Genomic DNA, 25,423 nt, shown 5'->3' with positions numbered 1-25,423 from the left:
TAGATTTCTTACCATGGGATTTTTTAGCAGATAGTTCTCCCATGTGGTGGTGTTTACTTGTGTTTGGCTTCCTTTTAATAAACCTAGAAGAGCTAGAATTCAGGGGGCATGTATGAAGTTTATTTCCCCATCATTAGATTTCTGTGACCTAAGCAATGTGGACCAGAATCTGTTTGAATGTCTGTGAGTGTTTTTCCTTTAGAATTGGCCTGGAGGATGATGCCCCAGACTCATGTTTGTGCTTTGTCCCAGCATGCATATGGAACTGTGAGATGCAGACGTGGCTCTCTCCATTCTGAATGGCCATATTTTGAAAATATAGTTATTTTAACAGTTAAACATAGTTAATATAGTTAACATAATTCTTTAAAATATAGTTCCTCTGTATTTCTTAAAGGTCTTAGCAAAGTTGCATTAGTATTGTTCCCAGTCTGATTGTCAACATGCGTCAGAATACATGGAGAATAATCTGAATCCGGAGTTTGAGAGCTGAGGAAATCCTTCCAGCGTTGGTGAGGCTGAGTTTGCAGTTGTTTAACACTACCCTGTCACAGCAATGTTTTCAAGCTGTACACCTTAAATTGTTTTGCTTACTATGTTAAAGTTTCTTAACATGAGTATATATCCTTTTGGATGGACTCCTCTGCAAGATGATGTAAGGAGATACTATTATCCAAATGGGTACAAAAATCCCCAAGAAAATATTATCATTATTTGTGTCTGTTGGGAACCTTTTTAATCCTCACAAAGATCTGCTTGATTAAATGAAATGCCTAGGAAAATCATTGCTTACTCTGGTTGCCGATGTATTATCATCAGTATGTGCTTTGAGTTTAACCATGTCTAACTACATGGTTTAGTCATCCAAATGGTTCAAATGAGAACACGTGCCATTTAAAATAACCTGTTAGTTAATGCACTGTAGTCCTCCTACATACAATTCACTAGCTATGGCAATCACAGCATATTACATCAAGATCGTATAACACCTGCAATGATGTTAAAGTCTCATGCTAATACCCCTAAACGTCTGAAAGAGCAGTGAAGTACAAATCAATTTCAATAATCTAAGAAAGAACTGAAGTCTTTCCTTAAAGCTTAGCTCACAAATGACCTGCGAAAAATACAGTGAAGGTGTATAAGATAATTTGTAATGGCATATATTTTGCCTTCACACAAGAAGTACTTTAAATTCTTGATTGGGAAGAATTCAGACTGATTTTCAGACTTGAGAGGTTCAAATCAGTATCATGTAAAACAAAGCACACTCAAAACAGATTTCAATGCTTTAAATAACTATGATGCTGGCAAAAATAGGCTGAAAACCTGACCTCTTTGATTTCCACAAGGCTTTATATTTTCTATTTGATGCCCTAGCCTCCAGTCTAATCTATAGCAAGAGGGTGGTTTCATTTTTGTGAGTATTAAGGGCAGGATATGGCCAGGCTGGGTGGGAGCATCGGGAAAAACCTCCTGTTCTGTCAAGTTAAGGAAAGGTGCTGCTGCTTGTGTGGGGATGGCCAGGTGTGGGGCAGAGGCTACTGATGTCTTCGTTTCCCAGCAGTTCCCCAGTTGCTGCTCCGTCTGTCTTGCAGACTCCTCTTCTAGCTTCTTGGATTTACTTTGTTGTGCCATGCTAATGGTCTTGGCTAAAGTGAAAATGATTAAACCACATTTGACTTTAATTTGTTGAGCTGATAGCCACTTTTTTTTTCTTCAGTGTGACAAATTGCTAAAAGAGCAAATGAAATAAAGTGTAGTTTACAGTTAGTGTGCTGTTGAGCAAACATGGAATGAAAAGCAAAATAATTTAAGAGTTGCACAGTATCTTAATTAGAAAAAATTGTTGTTCAGATTTGGTCTTCCCAGGGACCTGGTACTGTGAGAAAACTTAGCAGGGAGATGTAGGTCAAATAAAAAATTTTGCTGGTTTGTGGTGCTTCGGAAAGTTTGGTGTAGCACAGTATATGTTCAAATATAGTTTTGCCTAGCAAAACAAGTAAATTCCTTATGTATTGTGAGCTCCTAGCCCAGGAGACTTTTAAAAAAAGTTCTATTAGTGAGGTAGAGCACACATCTATTTAATTATATTTGGTGGCAGCGGAGAGAAACAGCACTGGGATTTTTTCAGTTAGGGACAGTTATGAAGACTTGAAAGAGGGGTTGTACAGAGAAAGAAAAGTAGTGTTTCATGAAGAATGAGTAAAAGAGCTTAAACACTATCAAAATATTATTATCAATTGTAGATTTGTAGAAACCCAATATAGAAAGACACATTTTTTCTTAAGCCACTATTTCTGGTTTCATGGAGTGCAACAAAGCTTACTAATATTACAGTGAAGAGAAGGAATGAGACAGCCAGTGAATGGTTAATGAAATGTCCTATTTTGGTATTGGCAGGAAAGAAAACAGGAGACCGAAGAGGAGACCACTCAGTGATTCAGATCAATTTGGTGTCACTCATTCCAGCTGATTGTTTTGAAATTTGTCTATGACTACAAGTGCACAATGAAAATCTGCTAATTATACAACCTTTGTGCAAAATATTTATTGTTAGGAAACCCTAAAACTCTTGCCTGTCGTGCTCATAGGGGCACGGTTTTTTATCTGTTAAAAAAAAGGCACAGTTTTAAAGGCAACGCACAGCAAGGGAAACTCAATCTAGAGTCTGACAGGACTTTTTTCTGTCAGTTATGACTTTTATACCTGAAATACTCAAATCTTTTACAAAACTGAGAAAAATATACTTATTTCTGTTAAAAACTCTCTTCAGGCATTAGGCCTCATGTCCCTAGAGCCAAGGAAGAGGCACGCTGATGTTGATCTGACTAGGTACCCATGCCTAAATTCCTCTCTAGAGAGTTGTAGTGGGGGAGGAGGGAGCTATTTGTGTTAAGTCATTGTGTGAATACCAACATTAGTCCAATAGCTGCAAGGGGTGGCCTCTAAAAGCTTTAATGTTTAATTTTCTGAAAAAATAAAGAAGGTAGCAAAATCTGAATGGACAGAGCTGTGATTTGCCTTATGAAATGACCATGGTTTACACCCACAGATCAGAATGCATTGCATTTAATGGGCAGCAATGCTGTTACTGTTACCAACACTTGTCCTTAGGAACCTGTTGCTGACTGTAACTGAGTTAAATCAAGGCCTGAAGTTAAAATGGAAAGGAGAAAGGATATATTGAATGTAAAAAAATCTGGGCAGCATCTGTGGCAAACTAGTCTATAATCTTTACTGGGACTATAAATTATAAAAGATGCCATTATAATGCAAAAAAGTGCTGTTGGGATCTTGGCTCTATCTGATAAGCCATTGATCAGCCATCTTGTGACATGAAGTTCTTGTTCGTTCTCTCACTAGAGGCTGACGTACACACAGATGACCTAATGGTGAAACACTCTGTTCAGTTATTTCAGCTCAAAGAATGATTGTTCACAAACTGTTTCTAATAGAGTATAGACTTCTTCCCTGTGCATAGTCAGCTATGACCATATTGCATCTTTGAATCCATCCAGTCTGCAGAAATACTTGAATGCTATCTGGGAACACGTAAAACTGTGTTGATTGGTTACCAACGCTTTTCAGCTTTCAGCACTTATTCCTCATGCTCTATTGGTTAATTGTGATTGGTCAGGAAACCTCCAAATTTTCTTTCTCTTTCTTGGCTGGCTGAGTGAGAATCATTTGTCTTGTGCAAATATAAATGCACTGACACACTTCAGTACATTTTAAAAGCCTCTTTCTGATCCTAATACCTCTGGCTACATCTTTGGAATTTACTTTTGTAAACATTCACGCCAGCAAAACCCAAATGAACAAGTTTTTTCGGAAAGCAAATACACAAATGACATTAATGTGGCTTAAGTAAATTCATTTATAAATACAAGCAAATATTCATGGAAAATTTAGCCCCATTAGCAATCCCCTGAGCTTGTCAGTCTCAGAATGGGTCAAGGACAGGAGAATATAATGGTGTCAAAGAAAAACAGATGCAGGCAGGTAACTGCTGTGTGATTCAGAGACATAATTCACCCAAAGTAAGAAATGGGATCTGAAATGCAGCCCCACTCTCTTAAATAGAAGGCACTCAAGCTTGTTTTTGTAGCAGGTTGCAATTTTCTTAAATAGTCTGTTCTACGTGTTCTTTTCCAGCCAAAATATATTATATGTTTCTGTACTTTTTGAAGTGGGTACTGTAGAGTGGTGTGATTACAGCTTTTAGCAGCCTCTTTTTGGCTGCCTGGGTGTCCTTTGGTAATTGAAAACTTGTTTATTGGCATCATTTGTTGGACTTTATTTAATCACTGTTTCTCCTGTAGGAGCTGCTTTATCCCTTCTGAGGGCTGACTCTTTGCATAGGCTTTGTCTGTTTTCTGGCATTGGGCAGGCTCTGTTTCATGCAAGTGGATTTGTAATTTAGACACAGTGAGTAGCCACCAGCTATCTTGTCACAGGGTGCCATGGGGATCTGCGTGTTCAGGGCTCTGCAGTGGCAGCCTCGCTGCTGGAGGTGCTGATAAGTACCTGAGCAAGGAGAGATGCATCTCCCTTGCACCACGCTGGATGGATGCCAGCTGCTGCTGCAACCGTCTCTGTGAAGGCCACCCTCATTTCCCAGAGCGCAGCAGCAGGCAGTCTAGCCACATTTTTAATTGGGAAGAGTTTGTTTAACGTTTCTCTGTTTATCAAAGTGGACCCTTGTTAACACTGATCACTTAGATTTGTGTTTAATCAAATTACATACAGTGTATACTAGGTTTTGCTCTAATTTAAATATTGCCTTTTCATCCTTGTCAGCAGAATACTTCAGCTTCATTTCTTATTAATCCTGACAGGAAATAAGGGGGTTTTTATCTTAGATTACTGTTTCTTTATGGGGCCTGACAAAGGGTGTTTCTTGCTGGCAGAGCGAGAGGGATGCTGCCATAAGCAACGAAAGAGCTTCTTGGCTGATGTAAAAGAGATTCAGGGACTGTGTTTGCCCCAATATAATCACACTAAATTTATTTTTTGACCCCTTAGGAAAAGCTGCAGCCAAGATTCTTCTAATAGGATAGTTATAGGAAGGAGGAAGAGTCATCAAGTGTGGAGGCCCAAGTGGCTGTTGCAGCTGAATTTTCCACTCATCAGCTGGGATAGAGGGCTTGCAGATCAATACTGAATTGTTTCTTTTACTGCATCTGTGGAAGAAGAGCTGTGACTAAGAAGAGATACTGAATTTTTTTGTTTAGTTTATAGATTTGCTTGATTAGTGCTTTATGTGGAGGATTAATTGTGTTGAATTGGTGCTTTATATTCTTGTACTGGCACCCATATATAATGATGTATCTTCATATATACGTGGTGAGCACATACATTCTTTCTTTCTCCCAGTCAAGGCAGCAACTCAGAAAATATGAAACCCTCTGTTCTAAGATTACTTGATTGTACTAAATCTTGATGGGTTTCTAGCATTTGTATTCTTAATTTCTTCTGTTATGCAACATTTGCTTTTATCAGCAAGTTGCTAGTTTTCTGTTGCATAATACCTAAACTTCTCACTTTGGAATACATATTATCTCCTCTTTATTGGAAAAATATTTTTGCAGAGGTTCTGAATGCTGGCAAAAGAAGAAAAATAGAGAGAGGACTCACTACCAAGTTACCTCAAATGCAAAGCTATAAAACTGGTAAAATAGTACCTAGTACCTGTTGTAAAATGGGTGGAGTAATTAGAAGCATCTAGAGCATCAAGAAAGTGAAGGAGAAATAGATTGAGCAGACAGATTTCTGTTATTCTTTTTATTTTCTTTTTGGTTTTATTTTTTCTTTTGTCTTTTCCTTTAAGGAAAAGCTGATATTTATTCCTCTTTTTTATTCTACAGTTAGTTCTAATATTAGTGAGAAAAGTGACATCCACTAACAGCAGTGATAATAGTGGCAAATCATGTCACCTTTGCCAGCAGCACTTCATATACAGATCCAAATATGTTGGTGGGTCTGTATATATATGTGTACATCCATAGTACATACATGAATACATTATACTCTTGAGAGCTTATGAAGTTTCTTCTTCCTGCTTTGTTTCCTTTATTCTCTTGGAAAAGATAACGGTGGCTACTTTTGACAGTGGTCTGGTGCATTTTAGATAAGATCTTTGATATCTTGGAAATAGAGCTCCTTTATGTATCTTATGAGATATCCAGCAGTGTCTCTCTCTTATGTCTCTAGACTATATCTGAAAAGCTGCTTGGCCAGATGGCACTGTAGATCTGTAACATTTAAACATATTTTTGGCAGCCCTGTGCATGCATAATATCCTGGGTGAAATATTTTTGCTTGCCAGGCTAAAAAAGTGTGTAAACTTCAAAATTACATCCAATGACACCTGAATATCTTTCTGTATTTTCATGGCCAAGTACCTACAGAAGGCTTGGCTTAACCAATAATAAGCAGATTAAACAAAAGCATAATTCTTCACTACAGCTGTTATCTGACTCTTAGTGATGAAACTAGTGACTTTTAAAAGTCTTTTAATATCCTAGATTTTTGAATCTGGGACTGCTGAGCAAAACTTACCTATAATGTGTCATTAGTTATGTATAGTTACATCATTATTTTTACAGAATTTTTACACTTTAGGTTATGACCATAACTGTCTTGTTAGTCCTATATCTGTTTTCCCTATGGTTGTAGCACAGGGAGACTCCTCTGTACTACATGTGATAAACAATTTAAGACTCATGTAAATAGTCTGACTGCTTTATTTAGTTGGGCACACAATTAACATTATTTACTAAACACGACATTTGGTGATATTTACCAAACAGATGATGTTCACCAAAAAGAATAACATTATTAAGCCAATGGAAATTCACAAAAAAAAAAAAAAAAAAAGGAATGTAGGAAGTAGATATGGAAAAAGTGGAAAAAGATGACTGAAATTTCAAATCCTAGCTAGTTCCAGAAAAGGCCATGACCTAGTATTCATTTGGCTAAACGGTAATTAGGGGCAACTGTAGGGGCAGCTTTCAGAATGATGGTTGAATTTTGATGCCTGTTGTTCTTCGCTAATGTTGAGGTCTGAAGACAGTCCTTTGGACCGATTCTCTTAATTGAAATTAAAATCATAATCTTCTGCAAGAATATTTGAAGTACCTGTAAGCTGTGCCACCATCATTTAGTTTAATGAGTTTTGAATTTGATAAACATACTCAGACTTATCCATATTTAGGCAATGAGTAATATTATTCAATTTATAGTGAGTGCTAAGGCATGCACTGTAAACGGGTTAAATTCCTTGAGAGGAGCAAGTTGTGCTGTCTGATTTTCAGCTGTTAGACAACCACTGTGAATCCAGAAGTTGAGGGCGGGTGGCGAGGCTCCCAGCATTAGTGCGTGGGGAAGTTAAAAACCTCAGGATGGGAGTCAAAGCTGCCATCATGGGTTGGCTTATAGAAAAGTAAAGACTGCTCAACTGGGGCCTCAGGGAGTAATTTTTTCCTCCTTGAGTACATGCCTATACTGCCATCCCTCCTCCCCTTACAAGTTTCAGGCACTGCTATCTTTTAAAACACACATAAAAGGTGAAGAACTCTTCTCTCTAACAGTCTAACACTTAGTATGCAGGCTTGTACTCGATTCTTAGCATCTTCACAGACCTTCAGTACTTCAATCCCTTTTTTCTAGTGGAGCAGATTTAAGTAGGTATTTCTGCCTCTTGGGGACATGCCTACCAAAACAGCTAGGCAGCAGTGGCACGCATTCCTCTCCTGGTGCAGCTGGGCCATTATGCAGAAAGCTGGTGAGTAGAGAAACATACATCTGTAGTCCAGTGATCAGGACACTTGCCAGGAGGACTGGAGTCTTAGGTTCTGGTCTCTCACTACTTAGTCAGATTTCTGCTTCTGTATTTGATATTAAGCAGCTTAGCTTCTGGATCAAGCTTGTCAAGCTGTTGAACCTTGCCTAGACTAAAATGTTCTGTTGATTCCTGAGTTTTCAGTTCTAGGTGTTTTGGAAAATTGCAGTGGAGCGAATGAAGCTTAAGCATCTCCAGGATTAGACAGAAGCTAAATGGTCATAGTACATGTATAAATGCCTTATCCACAGCTGTGTGCTTAAAACATCTTCCAGCCAATAACCATTAATTCTTTTCAAAGCTACTTTTAGCATTCCTCCAAAAGCTGAGTGATCCTGATATTTTCTCTGCAACTCTTCCATAAATTCTGCTTCAACCAATTAATTTTGGGATTGAAATGAAATGACATGTTTAAGAAAGATACAGAAATCTTAAGCAAAAAGCTGGAGAAAAAGAAAAAAAAAGAAAAAAAGAAAAAGAAAAGAAGCATGAAAATATATAAAAAAACACAACCCGAACAGCGAAGTGTAAAACTGCAGGGAGGAGTGAAAAAAACAACACCAAAGACATGAAAGAATTCTCAGGGTATTGTTCGAAGTATGGTAAATTCATAGAGAGGATGGAGCTTGAAAGAATTAGTGGAAGTATTATAGATGAAAAGACTAGAGGAGGAGAAGATATTCAGGCATTCATGGGTTTGTTTTTGGTTTTGGGTTTTTTTTTTAGAGTTTGATTCTTGGTTTATTTGTTACTATAAGGACCTGGGCACCAACTTGTATTTTATTCTGTGGTTATTTCCAAGTCTATCAAGAAAAATCAAGAAAATTGAAAGAACTTGCATTCCAATACAATGAAAAGAATGGGCATTCCAACTAAGAACTTGGAATTTACTAATCTGAAAAAGCGATGTTCTGCTCCAGCTTCTCCAACTGCTACTTTGTAGGTTTGCTTAATATGGATATGTTTTCTAGATTGTAGGGATCCGGTAGCCATTTTGATCAAAGACAGTATTTACAAGAGGCATAGTGAGCAATATGCCAAGGTGGCATGCTTAGGTTTTTGGAGTTTTTTTTTAAGACCAACGACTACGACTCTATCATAATAGAACATGTTTCTAACTCTCTCCCTTGTATTCTGCATCCTTTAATACAAGCTTGTTTTGGAGATGTTAAGTCTTTTGACACATCACTGAGTAGGATCTTCTCTTCTCCTGGATAGACAAATTCGTTACCTGTGCTATTAAACATGATGTATGACATATACTCCATTACATCCATGTCAAACATACATACTATTGCACCCTAAATAAAGGAAAAACTGTCTTCTGTTATATTCTCTTGGGTTGTGAGGCTTTTCCATGCAGCAAGGGGATGTTCCATATAACGGCTCATATCTGGTAAACCTAGCATTCACTGCTGGATTTTGGAGGGTCTTTCAAACTGGATGTCAAGGTCCTGGGACGTTAAGACTTTTCCTTTAAGATAGCAGTGTTCAACAGCAGTGTCTTTCAGCTACCACTGAACTCAGAACTCTATAGGAATTAAAAGAGAGATACAGCTAGCTTTCACCAAAGCAAAGTTCACGTGCTTTATAGTAGTGGTGCACTCTCTGCTTAGCTAGGACCTCTACAGAAACTGAGAGGCAGGGGCCCCTGGTTTTCAGGAGACGATCTTGTTTCTTGCCTCTTGAGTATACACCAGTTTCTGTTCCCATTTCAGGCATTTGGTGGCAATGAGGCTGTGCCTTGTAAACACGGTCTCTCAGCCCCTCTCGCTCTTTCATAGCTCTGAATCTGGACTATGCTAAGTGAAAATTACTGTTCCTCTTGCCCTGTAGTTTAGAAGCAAGGCACAAAAGGAAAGATGATTCTGAGGGAAAGGAAAATATTATTGCCTGTCAGGTGGAAATGGTGAGATTAGAGGAGTGTTGGTTAACCAGAATCTTAGAGAATCTTTCTCCCTCATGTCTCAGTCTGTGACCTCAGCAGCCTTGCTCTTTTCAGTATCCTTAAAAAATTGTATGTATTTTGTAGGTGTATTATATGGCTATCATGGTTCCCTTAATATTACTGCAGATTTCTGATTGCTCATGGCTTCAAAATCTCTATTGCTATTTGAGACATACTACTCCACAAATGTATAATTTGGTCTCCTGAGCACAGATGTTGCAATGATGGTTTCTGATGTGTTTATTCTAATCCAGTCTTTGTAAAGAAACTGCAAATAATGATGAAAGTTCAAAGTGGTAGAAATTGCAAGCAACTGAAAACATCGTTTCTCTGTTCAGCATTCTACTCAGCTCTCTAGTGAATATATGATGTAGATTGTTTTATTCTCTGATATTCAGAGCCCTATATATTTTAAATATACTCCTTGCTATAAGCTCTGACAGCTACATTCCCCTGGAATCATGAAGCTGTGACCAGAAGAAGCAATCTCACTATCACAGAGAGGAGAACTAAGCTTATGAAACCCACCACAGGAATAAATAAAAATTACTCTCAACCTCACAGCATTCAGCAAAACTCAGATCATTGAATTGTCTTTCCCTCATTAAATTTCTCATGCACAGACACACACACACACACACACTTTTCTATCTCATTTTTTCTGATCTCTGGAGAAGGGAGAGACATTATTTATTTTTAAATTCTTGTCAGAGTCTGGATATTGTGGTGATAATCAGCTTGTAAGAAAATAGAAATGTAACAGCTAAACAATACTGTCTTATCACTTAAATTAGAGAAAAATTATATCTACCTGTTTTTTCAGCTCCCAGTGGAAGTATAAGAGAACATGAGATTATCATGAAGTTATTTAGTTTAGTGTTATATGCATATGTGCTGAGAGGGAGTATAAAAACTGGAGATGGTATGGAAAACAATACATGACGTTTTAATCCTGTTTGACTGAACTTGGATCAACATTTTTTACATCTAGAAAGAGGCACATCCAGGTCTTTTCAAAGGCTCTGTGAGACTAACCCTTTGATCATTGTTGGGAAAAATCCTAGATATTTTTTCTCCTCTGTTTGGAAGATTATGCATGGCATGAATATTGATTCTCTGACATTGGTGAGCAAAAGAACTTATCTCAATTTTCTAGTGAGAGTTTGTCTCAAAATCAGAAACTGTCATTGGAAACAAAGATTGATGGAGCCTGGGACTGTGGTATTGAGCTTCTAATTTTTTACTACAATTCCTGATGTGTCACTCAACTAAGATTTCCTTTTTGAAGTGGGGCTATAGATCACTGTCAGAAGTTGTTTCTGTTTGTACGGTTTTATTTTATAGTTTTGTGTACTTAATGTTTTTATTGGTGGCTGGCCATAACTGAATACCAGCTGCTACTTCATATGCATCATTTCTCTTCTTTTTCACAATGCTTAAAAGGACATTATTTGTGGAAGGATGTGACAACAGAATACCCTGACTATTTACCTTTAGGATACTTCTAGTTGCTGGAATCCATGCTACTGCAGTGACTTTACATCTTCTGAAAATCCTGTAAATGGAGCATGTTAGAATCCTGATCTTAATTGCTTTGTTTAGACTTAAAAATTAATTCACATAGAAAAAGCATTTAATCTGTGTAGAATGTGCCTGGTTTCAAATTTATTGGGCATGTTATAAAAGGTTATACATTCTTATGTGGCTGCAGCCCTAATGATTTGTATATGATGTATCTGATTCCAGAGGAGAGGTAGTTTGATGGTCTTAATTCAACTATGTATTTATTCCTCGTCTCTTTATTCTGTAATTGTGGCTTAAATCCCACTTTGATACCATTTCTTAGACTTACAGACCTTTACAGACTTTTCTTCTTTACCTGTCTGCTAGCTTAAGAAAATACAAGAATAAATTCACTTCTCCTCACAAAGGTCTAGGGAAGAGGAATGGGAATTACATTAAGGATAAATTTCTCCAGTTGAATGTGTTTGGCACCTCAGTATGTATCTAAATTCTAGAATGTATCCTGACCTTTATGGTTTCATTTCTATCTGACTAGATGATGTTTCAAAGAAAGGTCTTACGAGTTTTATATCTGAAATAGATTATCTATAGATGAATTACTTAGAGTTGTACATTCAGCTCTGTCAAAAATGAATAGTGTTTTTCTTTTTTCTTATCCCTATGATGCTCATTTGAAGGATCCTCCAGCTGATCATGTCCTTAAGTATCTAGGGTTTTTTTCTCTTTGGCGTGCTGTTATTCCAGTGGAAAACATCAAGGAGTATGGCACTTGCCTCTGAAATAGTTTGGGATGACGCCAAAGAAAAGATAACTTCTTATTTCATAGCGTTCATTCATGTTGTTGCAAAGAGCTGTTCCATTTATTCTTATTCACAATACTTTTCCTATGCCAAAGTGTTAGTTATCAAAGACTGGCATTTGAATGAAATTACCTGTTCTGTTTTGTTTCTTTTTTAACAAACATGCCTATTTTTTGCACAACATTCTATTTCATACCGATAACACAGCTTTAGGATGTTTGAAGATCAAGTCAGATCATCATCCAAGAAATTGAAATCTTGGTCCAGCTGTCAAGCTCTTGCATTTCATTTGTAGTATGTTAGGTACAGTTAGTTCCTATCTCAGCACAAGATTCTTGCCTATATAAAAGTAGCCAATAAAATTATTACTTAGGGAAATGAAAGTGATCCACACTTTTGACATTTGCAAATACACATTCAGTACTTCATTGACCCTCTATATTTATCACTGGAATATACCTAGCTGCCTGCTGGTTTATGTCAATGTTTGTGAAGGTGGAACAAAAACCTTAGAAGTGTATTGGAACAACTTAGTAAAGTGTGGACTGTGGAAGGAATGTCTCATATAACTCTAGTTTAAACACACAACCCAAGTCGCATACACCTCAACAAAACCAAAAGGACCCTGGTCACAAGGATAAAAGATAATGCACTTCTGTAGATTTGTCAAAGACAAAATTTTATAACAAACAATCAAAATAGCAGAAAGGCATTTAAATGTCCCTCTAGAATTCACACATCAGTGAAAAGCCTTTGGTTGTAAATCTGAATAATGCGAAATAAATCAAATCTGACAGTTGTTTCCACTAAATGCCTTCTGCTGTGATCTGAATACCAGCTGTCTGATACTTTAAAATATGAAGCAGGTTCCGGAGCTGGATTAACTTCATCCCACCTAGAAAGGTGAAAATGGTGTTCTCACTTCCAGTTCTGTTAAGGTGATAATTAACTAGAAGTAGTAAAGATGATGCAACTATCACATGAAATTATGAGCCTACCATTAGTCTGCATGTTCTATTGAAATCAATGGTAGTTTAAAGTCAATAGGGTCTATGAGATGAAGCAAATTTGATTCCTATTAGATAGTTTCTTATGCTCCTAATCCTTGAGAAATATCTCAAGGATTTCACAAAGAAATATCTTGTAAGTTAGACCCTGAGTTATTTACTGGAGAAAAATGGAGCAATCATAACCTCTGCGCTAGCTCTTGAGCAAGAATATGGAAATGCTCTTTCTAGGGCTGAAAGAATATTCAGAAAGACATCTGGATTATCCCCTCTGTATTGCAGATTGTCAAGGGAAGGTCTGTAAATTTTGAGGCTTCAGCTGCTTGACTTCTAGCTTCTACAGCTGATTTGTTGTTGGGGAGTGTTGTTCTCCCTGATGTGTCGCTTTCCCTCTGAGGGAGCTCTCAAGAAGTGCCTGCTATGATGCAGTTTTTAAAAACCGCTCATAATTTCTTCCCAGGCTACCTCTCCATCTTCCATGAATCACTGATATAGAAGCAGTTTTGAATAATATTTCACTCTAGTCGGTAAAGTAGGACTAATGCACAAAGTTTTGTGAAAACCAAAATTACTGTATTAGTATTTTTATTGTGTACTTATTATTTCTTGCTTGTTATTTATTTTATTATATTGGTATATTTTTCTTCAAATAGCTGATTATGTTAATAAGTAAAGATGTTAGTTATGAACACTAGACTTCATTAAATATTGATTCATAACTCATAAAGCTTGTCCATACTTTATTACATAAATAAACTAAAAATTCCAGAAGCTGTTAGTCTGTGTGAACCAATTGTGATTTTGGTAATAATTTTCAGGAACACTGTTGCTGACATACCACCTTGGGGCAACCGCAGTCATTTATTTATTTTTTGATGTGTTTGATATAACATTGTCAGATCAGGAAAGATGCAAACCAATTAAAAATCCTCCCTATGCCCAACTGGAGTAATTTACCAACACAGAGGCCCTTTGATGCATTCAGTTTTATTGTGAAATAAAACACTGTGTATTTCTTACAGCTTTTGATGAGATTCATTTTGAATCTTTGTGTCAGGAGATGTACAAGTGTTATCTGTAAATGAGAAATGTATGCAAGGTACTCGACTGCTCCTGAATTTCAATGAACTGTGTGGTTCTAATGTCATGAAGCTCTGTCAAATGTTAACAGAAATTAAAGGTAAAATTCATATGGAGCTTTCACAAATCACAGCCTTATCTGTCAACATTTTATAATAACCTAACAGTTATGATCTATCAAGGTATTAAAGTGCAATTCTGAGCCCCAAAGGAAAAATCATGACATTCTCAGACCAGTAAAATAACAATAAATATTTTTATTGAACAGAATTGTCAAGCTTTCCTTTCAAACTTCTCTCACTAATTACATTTCAAACAACTTCTGTTACAAATGCTGAGAATAGACTGGAAGAAAACACTGAGACTGTTATAACTTTGAAATACTTTAGATGCCACTGGTTCATGTTTATTTAACTTTTCTTTCTTCCTGCTTTTTTAAAAAATAAGGTGATTTTAAATTTCTGATAAGGTAGCTTTCTTTACAAGCACATTAATTGTGGTACTACAATTCTCATTTAACAGGGCAGGAGAAACATTAAATACATGAAAACATTCCATCTTAACTGTCAACACTTAAACTTCTGTAAATACCTCTCATATGAATCTAGACACTGTACAGAGATGTGTAGCTTTACATTCAATTGCTTGGCCCTAACTTTGAAAATCTATCAGGCCTATGAAGTTCCTTATGCTTATTCAAATCTATATTAATCTTATTTTCTGTTACTGAAAACATAAAGGCTTTGAGCCAGATTCTGGTCTGCATTACAGCCTGGTTTTGCTGCTCCAAGGTTCAAAGGGCTACAAAGCCAATCATAACAGTCAGTGAAGGGTTGGATCAGCTTCATCTGACTCCTCCCTAGCTTTCCAGTGGAAAAGTCATGGAGAACTTCAAGCATTCTCTGTTGTAACATCTGCTTGGAATTATATGAATAAAAAAATTATCTGTGAGGATTATATCTTAATTAGTTACCCGTTTGCTGTTGCCTTTTCACTGAATGGTTCAGAAGTGCACGTTTGTTCAAGGTGTGGAAATCAAAGGTCACTTCTGCTGTGTGTGTTTGCATATACATGTATATGCATATATATTTCAGACACACATATACACATATATCCACACACACCCCTCATACCAAGAAGATTCAGTGGTATTTTAAGATGTACACCACCCACCCTCTAATACAGAAACTATTTTTTTCTTACCTGGAATACTTCAGCCTTCAAAAAGTCAGGGACAGGATGAAGTACCTTTAACCACACAGCTGAGTGCCATCATTATGGTACTTAAGAAGATTGTTCTTTGTTGTTCTTGTTGTTGTCTCAATCATTAAGTACTCTATACAAAGTCAAAGAGAAGGGGGGCACCTTCAAATGCCTATTTTTTTTCAGTTACAAAGGTAGAAGACTCAAGTTCAAACCTAATCTTCTGCTTTGGCACAGTGTGTAATTATACAAGCAAGTACACCTAACTCTTAAATGGGTACCTGCATACTGGAAATATAAGTGCATTTGGAAAGGCATCTCTTTCTCACATTTTACAAGCAATATATAAAATTTCCAGTAGTTGTTTACACTGAGAATCTAAGGTCAAGGCTTAGCCTCTAGCCTGGTGGTTAGGACATCTGCTTTAGGAACGTGGGTTCAGCTCTGTTTAGTTGGAGGTAGATGTTGAAACTGTATTTCCCATGTGTTGGGTGGAATTTGTTACCAACTGGCCTATTTATTAAAAAGAGGTTATCTTCTGTTATGGGAATCTCTCCTTTCATTTCCTTTGCAATTTTACACAAGAAAAAGAGAGCTTTTTGGTTTTTTCTTTTCAGCAACGAATGTCCTAATCACTTTAAATTTGTTTGCTCTGAACTGTTTTTTGAGGAACACTTTTCTCCTTCTGTTTAGCTTCCAAACCACAAATAATCTCCATCTCCTAATGTTATAAAAAGTCCTAGGTTGAGGACAAACTGTAATAGCTATAATAATTTTAGAACCTTTGAAGAGCTGCCTTTTTACCATTTATCCTCTGTAGAAATAGCAAGCAAATTTTCATACCATTTTCCATCTAGTATTTTTTTTGTTTATTTGTAATTTTCCACAAAGATACCCTCTACAACCTGTACATTTTGACACAGTTCAATATGAATCACTGTTTTCAGAGTTTTCATATTTAATCTGTATGTTGCTGTCATCAATCCAGCAGAATTAACTTGGAGTCAAATGTGTCCAAATGTGTTGTTTAGGACAAAAGGCACAAAAGTGTTCTGCTTCTCTAGGAACAAAGGTGCTCCAGAGTAAGCCTCATGCCTTGGACCTGGAAAGGAGGGTAGCTGGGATTTTCCTTCCTTGTGCAAATGGGACAAAGATCATTGCATAGGGATCCTCTTGCATGGGACTGTTTGCATGTTGTGGAAAGTGTTTCTCCTGTGATGGGATAATTTCACTAAAACCAAAGCTAAACTCAAGAATACTTTTCCCACTGAGAGATTTTCAGTTTTCCTTATAATCTTCATTATCTGTAAGCAAACCTCTAGATGCTTGCTGTAGTTGCCAACACGTCTCTCATCTCAGAACCTTGGTGGGTCTGCATTTTTGCTTTCACCATTTTCTCTGAATGCATTTGGTTTTTAGATCCTGGCACTTTATATTTCTGACTGGACTTCAGCTCCCTTGCTTGGTTTTTTTCCAGTATTCCCCAGATCTATCTCCATCCCTGATTAGATCCAGGAAATGTAGCAATACAAAAATAATCAGTGGACAACGTGCGCCTGCAGCCCAGAAAGCCAACTGTGTCCTGGGCTGCATCAAAACAAGTGTGACCAGCAGGTTGAGGGAGGTGATTCTCCCCCTCCACTCCCCTCTTGTGAGACCCCACCTGCAGCACTGCATCCAGCTCTGGAGTTCTCAGCACAGGAAGGACATGGACCTGTTGGAGTGAGTCCAGAGGAGGGCCACAAAGATGGTCAGAGGGCTGGAGCACCTCCCATAGGAGGACAGGCTGAGAGAGTTGGGGTTGTTCAGCCTGGAGAAAAGGAGGCTCCAGGGAGACCTTATAGCAGCCTTCCAGTACCTGAAGGGGGCTACAGGAGAGATGGGGAGGCACTCTTCATCAGGGAGTGTAGTGATAGGACAAGGGGTAACAGTTTTAAACTGAAAGAGGGTAGGTTTAGATTAGATATTAGGAAGAATTTTTTTTACTCTGAGGCTTCTTGAGGCACCGGAACAAGTTGCGAGAGAAGCTGTGGATGCCCCATCCCTGGAGGTGTTCAAGGCCAGGCTGGATGAGGCTTTGAGCAACGTGGTCTAGTGGGAGGTGTCCCTGCCCATGGCAGGAGGGTTGGAACTAGATGATCTTTAAGGTCCCTTCCAACCCAAACCATTCTATGAATCTAATTCTATGAAAATAGAGTAAAATTGATTTCCTTACTAATTTTAAGAATAGTCATGAGTGTTTATTTATAGGGAGATAATGGTCTGTGGTGTCTTCACTGTGTAGTCTTTAAAATTATTTCATGCAGATTATCTGTCCTGCAAAAGGAGTACTTGTATTCTGTGCACTGACATTCTTGACTTACTTGCGTGTATGAAAGCAAAACTAGAATACCTGGAGAAAACCTCCAAACTTTTAGCTTAAAATAATAAAAAAAACCCAACACAGGTTTTCAGCACTAGCTCTGGATTATGATTATTACTGCATTTGAGCTTCTAGGGAGGAACACTGGGATAGATATAACTATAGTTAAATGCTTGGACTGTCTTTCTTTGATGAAGAGTTTCTGGTGCAGGAGTGCTGGTAGAAGGAAGGAGATTGCTTTCACACTGGGATCTCTTTTGTCTAAGAGCAGCCTCAGTACTGCACAAGTACTATGAACTACTGAAATAACACAATAAATGTATTTCAAAGCCTGTTATTTCACATGGAATTTCATATCAGATCAGATCTACAGTGACCTAAAGCTGTTGTAAAATTGGTGAGTTCTGGAGAAACCAGTGTCATGCACGTTTTGAATCCATTTATGTTTGGAGAGTTTTCATCCTGAGATTATTCCCTTTGAACAAGAAAAAGGTTCTGCTTGGAAGGATAAAAATGGAGATAGAATTTAATAGGAGCTAGAGTCCAGAAAAGACTACAAAGATACATTTCTTTGCACATGTAAACATTCAGTAATTGAAAAAAATTATATATTACAACAGAAACATTAAATCCCACTTTAAAACCCATCCTCTGCTTTTGTGAAGTAAGTATTCCAAGTATGATTTGGGTCTTTGAAGTTACTTTTTTGTCATACTTAAAACACTGGATTATGTGTGAATTGTGGGATAGCTTTCCAATTTTGTACATTTCATGTAATACAGAGCATAACTTACTTGCTTAGTTTTGAAGTATCCTTTTTGTTTTGGTAGAGAAAGGATGTTGTAAATTGTATGGTACCAGGAACTGCTGTTTTGTGGCATAATTCCTCCACAGGAAGATGTCTCTTTCTTTCACAATACTTTTTAGAGATACAAATTCCTGTAAATATGTAAGGGTATATACTATTGTTTTTCTCATAAGAAATGTTCTTTGTTGTAACAGGTAATACTGTATGTAAAACACAGGAGAGAGTTTGTGAATAGTAAGGACAGGAGCTCAGTGTCTCTGTGTGTGGTGGATTCTAGAATAATATTTTTCATTTTGGGTTTTCACCTGTGTACACAGGTAATTAATATGTTTGCAGAATTGCATCACTGGTCATTATCTGGTGTCTTCAGATCCCTGTGGCTTCAGCTCTCACCCTTTGATGTGTTGGATTTGAATAAGTCAAAAAATTGAAATACTGTGTTCTGGTACAAGATTCTATAGCTTTGCTTTTGGTGACCAGAAATGTCATTGGAGGACTTGTAATATACAGAGTTTTGCTCACAGTAATGAGTTACACTTACAGATGGCAGTACCTGGAAAGAACTTTTGGTTTGTACATACAAAACCAGGTGAATTTCATATGTTCCAAAGATTTGGGTTTTGCATAGTCCTGTCTGTTCCCTCTAGACCTTAGCAAGTTTGCTGTTTCAGCTAAAAGCTTGTCCTTTAACTGGCTGCCTGGACTTAGAGTCTACACAACAAAACTAGGAAATCAGATTTAGTGGTTGGATGGAACCAAGACCAATTCACTTTGATTTTGCTTTAGCATTGCCTTTTTTAAATTAGTTTGTAGGAGCAGTTTAATTGTAATTTCCTGATTCAAATCACTGCACTCTAATGAATAAGGTTTCGATGAGCTTAAACACAAAAAATAAACAATAATTATTTCTTTGCTTTCAGATAGCTTTTGAAGCTTGCTTTCAGTGAGATGGCCACTGTGTCTGCTAAAGCCTTCAGGGAAAATGAAAGCAAAAACCAGATAATATGAAGACTGCATTAAAATGTGAGAAATATTTCAGTGTCCAAATTCAGCTAGTAGTGTCAAGGATACATAATGAGGAGACAATAAAGAACTTGAAGGAATAAAGGATGAGGAAGTGTCTTTTGAACAGATGGGGACATAAATAGTCTAGTATATATCAAAAGTGCTAGTACATTGTGTTTAGGAATGTTCCTTTACTGTGTTCATAAAAACTTCATTTAATACAAAACAAAAAAACCTTGCATAATTATATGTGTGTTTACGAAGTCTTCATAAAAAAACTTAGTACTTTACATCTTTTATTTTTCTGTTTAGATAAACTGAAAAATGAACCCTAATGATTTTGGTGCCCAAACTCCCATTAGGATTAGGTATTTCTAGACAGCTTTGAAATCTCAGGTTTCTGGCAGGACAACATTAAAAGCAAGGCACTCACTCCTGGAGAAGTTCTAGTACCTGGTCATTCCCTGAAGGCCCTTTGCTGTCATTAGCGAGGGGCTTTCTCCATTGCAGCCCAACTCTCTCCTTGAAGCAGGGAAAACACCACCCTCCCTAACATCATCCTGTCACTATGGAAACAAATGCATTGCTACAGTTTCTGCACTGGGGGGGAAAGAGGCAAAACACTAACCTGGCAATGTGGCTGGAATAGTTCTGCTGATTCCAGGGCTAGACCTGAAATCCTTTATTTCACTGCTGGATGGAGAGAAAAGGTGGAATGTAAGGCATTAAAGCCTATGTTTAAACATAAGTGTCACCAGTACTTAATAAACGTCTGCTAGAAAGCTACATGGGAGGGAAATACTTGGTTTGTCTTTCTTGGTATGCGTCCTTTGTTAGTGTGGTTCTGAATGCAGCTGTAGGTTTTGTACCTGCTGTGGTTTTGCGTTTTTTATTTTTGCTTTTGAATCTCTAAGTCAAACTAAACCCATTCCTCAGACCGTGCATAAAGAAATCCGTATGTTACGTGTTTCACTGAAAAAAAGTGCAAGGTGAACATTTGGCATGAGTCACTGAAAACATTTTTGGACAAATGTGGTCTGAGTTCCAGGTTTATGACAAAAGCTGGAATAATGTAAAATCTCATCTGGTTCTGCTGCAATTTTTTTGTCAGTTTTCTCACAGTTTTCTTGCAAACCATTGGCAACAGTGTCAACTTTAACACTGTCAGAGATCCGTACTGGCACAAAAGAGCAATAAGGCATGGATCTTTCAACAATAAGTGTGACACCAGACACCAAATCTACAACCTCATCTTGCACCTTTGGAAGTTTTCCATGTGAAGAACGTGTTGTTTCCCTGGGCTAGCAGATAAATCTGCTCATCTGAACTACAGACAGGGAAGAAGCATTCAGCAGCTTCTGTGCTCTCATTCTGAAAGCATGTCTGGTTTATTTTTCTGCAGCCCCTGCTTCATATTGACATCTTTAAGCAACTCTAAAAAGTAGTTTTCACTATGCTTTTCCTTCTACCACTTACTTGTATTTAATAATTTCATTTCTAATATTTTTCTTTGCTTCCTCTTGCAGTCATCATCCTCTTTTGCTATTCCCTTTAGTTCTTTTCTGAAGGGAATATAAAAAATATGGTTCAATTCTTTCTCAATAGCTATTCATAGCAGACAGAAAAAAAGGAACCTGAGTTTATCCTGTATGGGAACTGTCTCCCCATTGCCTACCCAGCTTCTACCAGAGGGGATGTGGCAGTGTGTATGTCTCTCAAGATTGTCCAGTCTTAGAGTTGCCCACTGGGTTTTGTCTGCACACACAGAGCTTCGTTTAGGATTTGTTTGCCTCCAAAGAAATAGTGTGTTTTGGGCACATTCTACTATCATTGCTAATCTTAAAGATGAAAAAAAACAACTTTTAGCAAAGCATTAAATTCGTGTCAACAAATTTAGAAGCAAAGTTACAAAAGAGAATATTACATTAAAACAAAAAATCTAGATTATATTTAAGACCCAAGTTGGTTTCTGGTTGCTCCTTTGCCCCTTGTTACTTGAGGGGCTGGTGACTCAGCCACCAATACTCCACAAGTCTGATTGTACACGTTTAGACACAATGAAGTGTTCTCTATATTAAAGACAACCATTACACCCTGCTTACTTCAGTCCTTTGCTAAGCCAGTTTCTCTCTGGTTCTTCTGCTGTGCTGTATTTCTCCAGGTCTGCTCTCCAGGTTCTTTACCTTTCTTCCATTCAGTTAGTCCTTGTCTAGGCTGCGGTAAATGTTTGCACTGTGAATGCTATTAGGAAATTGCAATCCCTAGTTGTCCTGGACAAAATTCCTGGAGCAAACAATGTTTATAGTTCAACATATGTTTTTTGTAGTCAGTGAGAAAAATAACCAATCCAAACCTCCTGTACTCCTAACAGACTTGCCTAAATAGTATGCTTCATGGCACCACTGGATGTTCTGAGGAAGCCAACATTGCTTGAATATTTCTCTTTTACTGCTACTGTTGCTTTGACGGCTTTGATTTTATAGCAACTTTAATCATGTGTATCCTGTTCCTTCACCTCTGGCATTTTGCAAATATTCCATTTCTCAGTTCCTGTTACCATAACTACCTTTATCAAATTATTTATCAATCTCTTTCTCCCACACCCACAGGGGAAACCCCGAAAGGAGACCATGTCAGCTAAACAAGAAAATGCTAAATGTATACGTGTAATAAATCTATTAATTGAAAAAAATTTAAAAGAAGAAAAATTAGGTGTATAAGTTAATGTGGCCTCAAGGCAACATTGGCAGTAACTTATATGCTGACAGTTATGAGCCTGTTTATTCTATGCTCAACCACACATGGAAAAAAAAGTTCCATCAGGTAGAACAACAAAATGGACTTGTGTTACCCTCAAGATACAAAGTAGCAATAAATCACATGAGGAACACTAACGCTGTATTTACATTTTCCCCTAAAAAAAAAAAAATCATTTTAAGAGGCTTTTACTTTCCTTATAACATTTGTTTAGCTCCCTATTCCAGACAAAGCTGTAGGAGTTTCTGCCTGGATTACAAAAGTTTATAGAGCTGTACGTGCTATCAGGAGCTATGGAGAATTGTATCTGCAGGGCTCTTAGCAGTTACCATTTCTTGGCCAGGGCAAGACGTATTCTTCCTCATCACCTGTCGGCTTTTAAGTGAGGTGGATAACTGTAAGGCCACAAAAATACTTCTCTCTTGAGTTATGTTTTGACATAAATAAGGTGTATTGTGTGCCGGACCTGGTCTCTGAGCAAGAGAGGATGCGGTCACAGGCAGATTTCTTATAGTTTGTGACGCCTTGATTATTTTTTTTAAATATTTTTATACACGAGAATGAAAGGAAACTAAAGTGAAGCTTTGAGTATCCCCTCTCCAATTATTGTCCTAGAAGATACCTGATGGTAAATGTAATTAGGGAAGACAGTACTGCCAGTCAGTCCCATGCAGGAGATAGTAGCTGAAGATGTACTGCAGTTGCGCACAATATGGTCCCAAGGCAAAAGCCAGTGAGCAGAACCAGACTGACACTTTGCAGCACAAAAAGTGCCAGAAGAAAGCGAGGACAGTGAATACAGGAAGGTGCAGTTGTGACGTCTGCAGCTACGTGTCATTACCTGCAGAAATAGATTATTTTCTAGGGGAAAAATATTCAAAGTTGAGTTTTGATATGTCAGATTTGCAGATGGCTCCCTTGTCATGGGCAATGTAAGCAGTCAAAACTCATTAGTTAACACCAAAAAATACGAGATTTAAGTATAATAGCAGTGGGATTAATTTAGTTCATCTTCTGGCTTCTGACCCAGACTAGTACTACCAGTTCTCTTGACATTCTTACTTGCAATCTGATTCTTATTGAGTCAAAAGGGAGTCTGCCATGTTGGTTCTTTTGATGGTAGGTCTGACTGTATTTCAATAAAGCACACTGCAACCATGAGTTCTGCGTTCAAAATGTATCAGAATTACCTTTTTGCTTAGGAAGGACTAACAAAACTCTGTAAAAGCTTCATTTTAAGACTTGTCCCATGCGATCAGAGATGGGAGTACATATTTCTACACCTGTAAAGCCATAACATTTACTTGCTGAAATTCTGTCTAAAGATGCAGATTGAGAGGTTCTAAAAATTCTTAAATAACTGAGTATTGTGGATCCTGACTCATCAAAAGGATAACCTATATAGATTATTGGCCAGACAGTATTCTCAGCACATGCACAATTTCCAAAGAAAGGAGAAGGAAAAACAATTACTGTTTGAAAAGATAACTAAGAGGTAAAAAGAACAAGCATTTTTCTTAGCAATCTTAGAGTTTCAAACCTGAACAGAGAACACTGAACTACATGAAAAATAAGGTGCTGTTGTTTTCACTATCAAGTCATTATTGATGGAGAGCTGTTGAGTAACACACCTTCTGCTGGGAATCTCCTGCATCTTACCTAAAGTGAAGTCAACAGGGTGAACAGGATCCATTAAATCCTTAATAACAGATTAAAGCATCAATTGGATCTAAGTAGTAATCTAAAATGCACTGAAATATTAGAAATGTAGAAAAATAGCATGACTTCATGTCTTTACCCTGATCTTCTTCTCTGAGAAGTGATGTCATCCCTACGTGACATCCATGGGAGTCACTTGAAATTATTAAGAGACCTTAAGCAGCTCAACATGCAAAGAAAATGTTCAAGAGATCTTGTTATAATTGCATAGTACAGTTAGTTGAACAAAGAGCTAATGGGAGAATTTTGCTATATAGCATCTTGTCAATACTACTGATGCTACTCCTTATGCTTGACCATTTGGTCTGTTATATTTTATGCAATTAATTTTTCTTAAGGTGTTGAAAGCATGTATGTCATTTCCCTGAAGACTTAACTATGATGACACATAAAGCTTAGTGCTTTGTCTCAAGATTTATTTCATAAAATGAGGGGCTATTGTGGTTAATTGTAATGTACTTTTGAAGTAAAGTAGCTCTTTTGTTTATGGTGCAACATATTCTCCCTACTCAAATGCAAAAATCACTAAACTGATTTAAACTACCAATTTAGTTTGCACTGAACCGAGTACTATCATGTACCAAAACAAGAACTGACAGCTGATTTTTTCTTGGTACAGTGTCAAACAAATGAAAAAGATTTTGTTAATAGATAGACTGTATATACTGTGCGTGTTTCTTTCCCTTCCAGAATTCTTCATCTCAGCAAAGGCATTGGTGGCTATTGCTAGCTATGTATCTCTGTGCCATAGCACAATGTTAGATAGCAAGACCCCAGCTGAGCATGACAGTGTAGTATGCCAAATAAGCAGAGACATAGGGAATATTAACTCTATTAGCTCAACAGGAATGTTGTGCCATTGCAGGTATACAGTTTTAGTATTCACTAGCATGAATACTAGTGAAGAGATATGCTACAGCATGAAATTACAAAATTGAACATTGCAGATGAGACAAACATCCTTGGGCTTTTTCAGTGATGGTCTGTGCATCAGATCCTTCCTGGGTTTTGCAGGTAGAAACCCAGAATGTATTCAGTGGGCTTGATGCAGGAGGGCAAGTGTTACCGGAGGTTTCGAAACTATCCTTTTCTTCTCAGTGACACATGAAAGAAGGAGAAAAATATGATGAATAAATGCCATCCCAAATTCTGTTCTCTGTGTAGTTCCTGTAGAGGTAACAGGAGTTTACAAAAGGCAGTAAAAACTTATTTTTCCACTTCCAAGTAAGTAAATATTTCTCTGAAATATGCAGGTGGTTGATTTTCTGACCAAGAAAGCTCCATTATGCGCAGGCATTTTGTAATCATTAAATTAGCATTTTGGTCCTAAAGAATATTATAATAATTACATGGCTGCAGGTGACTCC

Source organism: Pterocles gutturalis, unplaced genomic scaffold, assembly GCF_000699245.1.
Source record: "Pterocles gutturalis isolate BGI_N339 unplaced genomic scaffold, ASM69924v1 scaffold3436, whole genome shotgun sequence".
Classification (NCBI taxonomy): Eukaryota; Metazoa; Chordata; class Aves; order Pterocliformes; family Pteroclidae; genus Pterocles; species Pterocles gutturalis.
Note: the sequence above shows the minus strand (reverse complement) of the source record.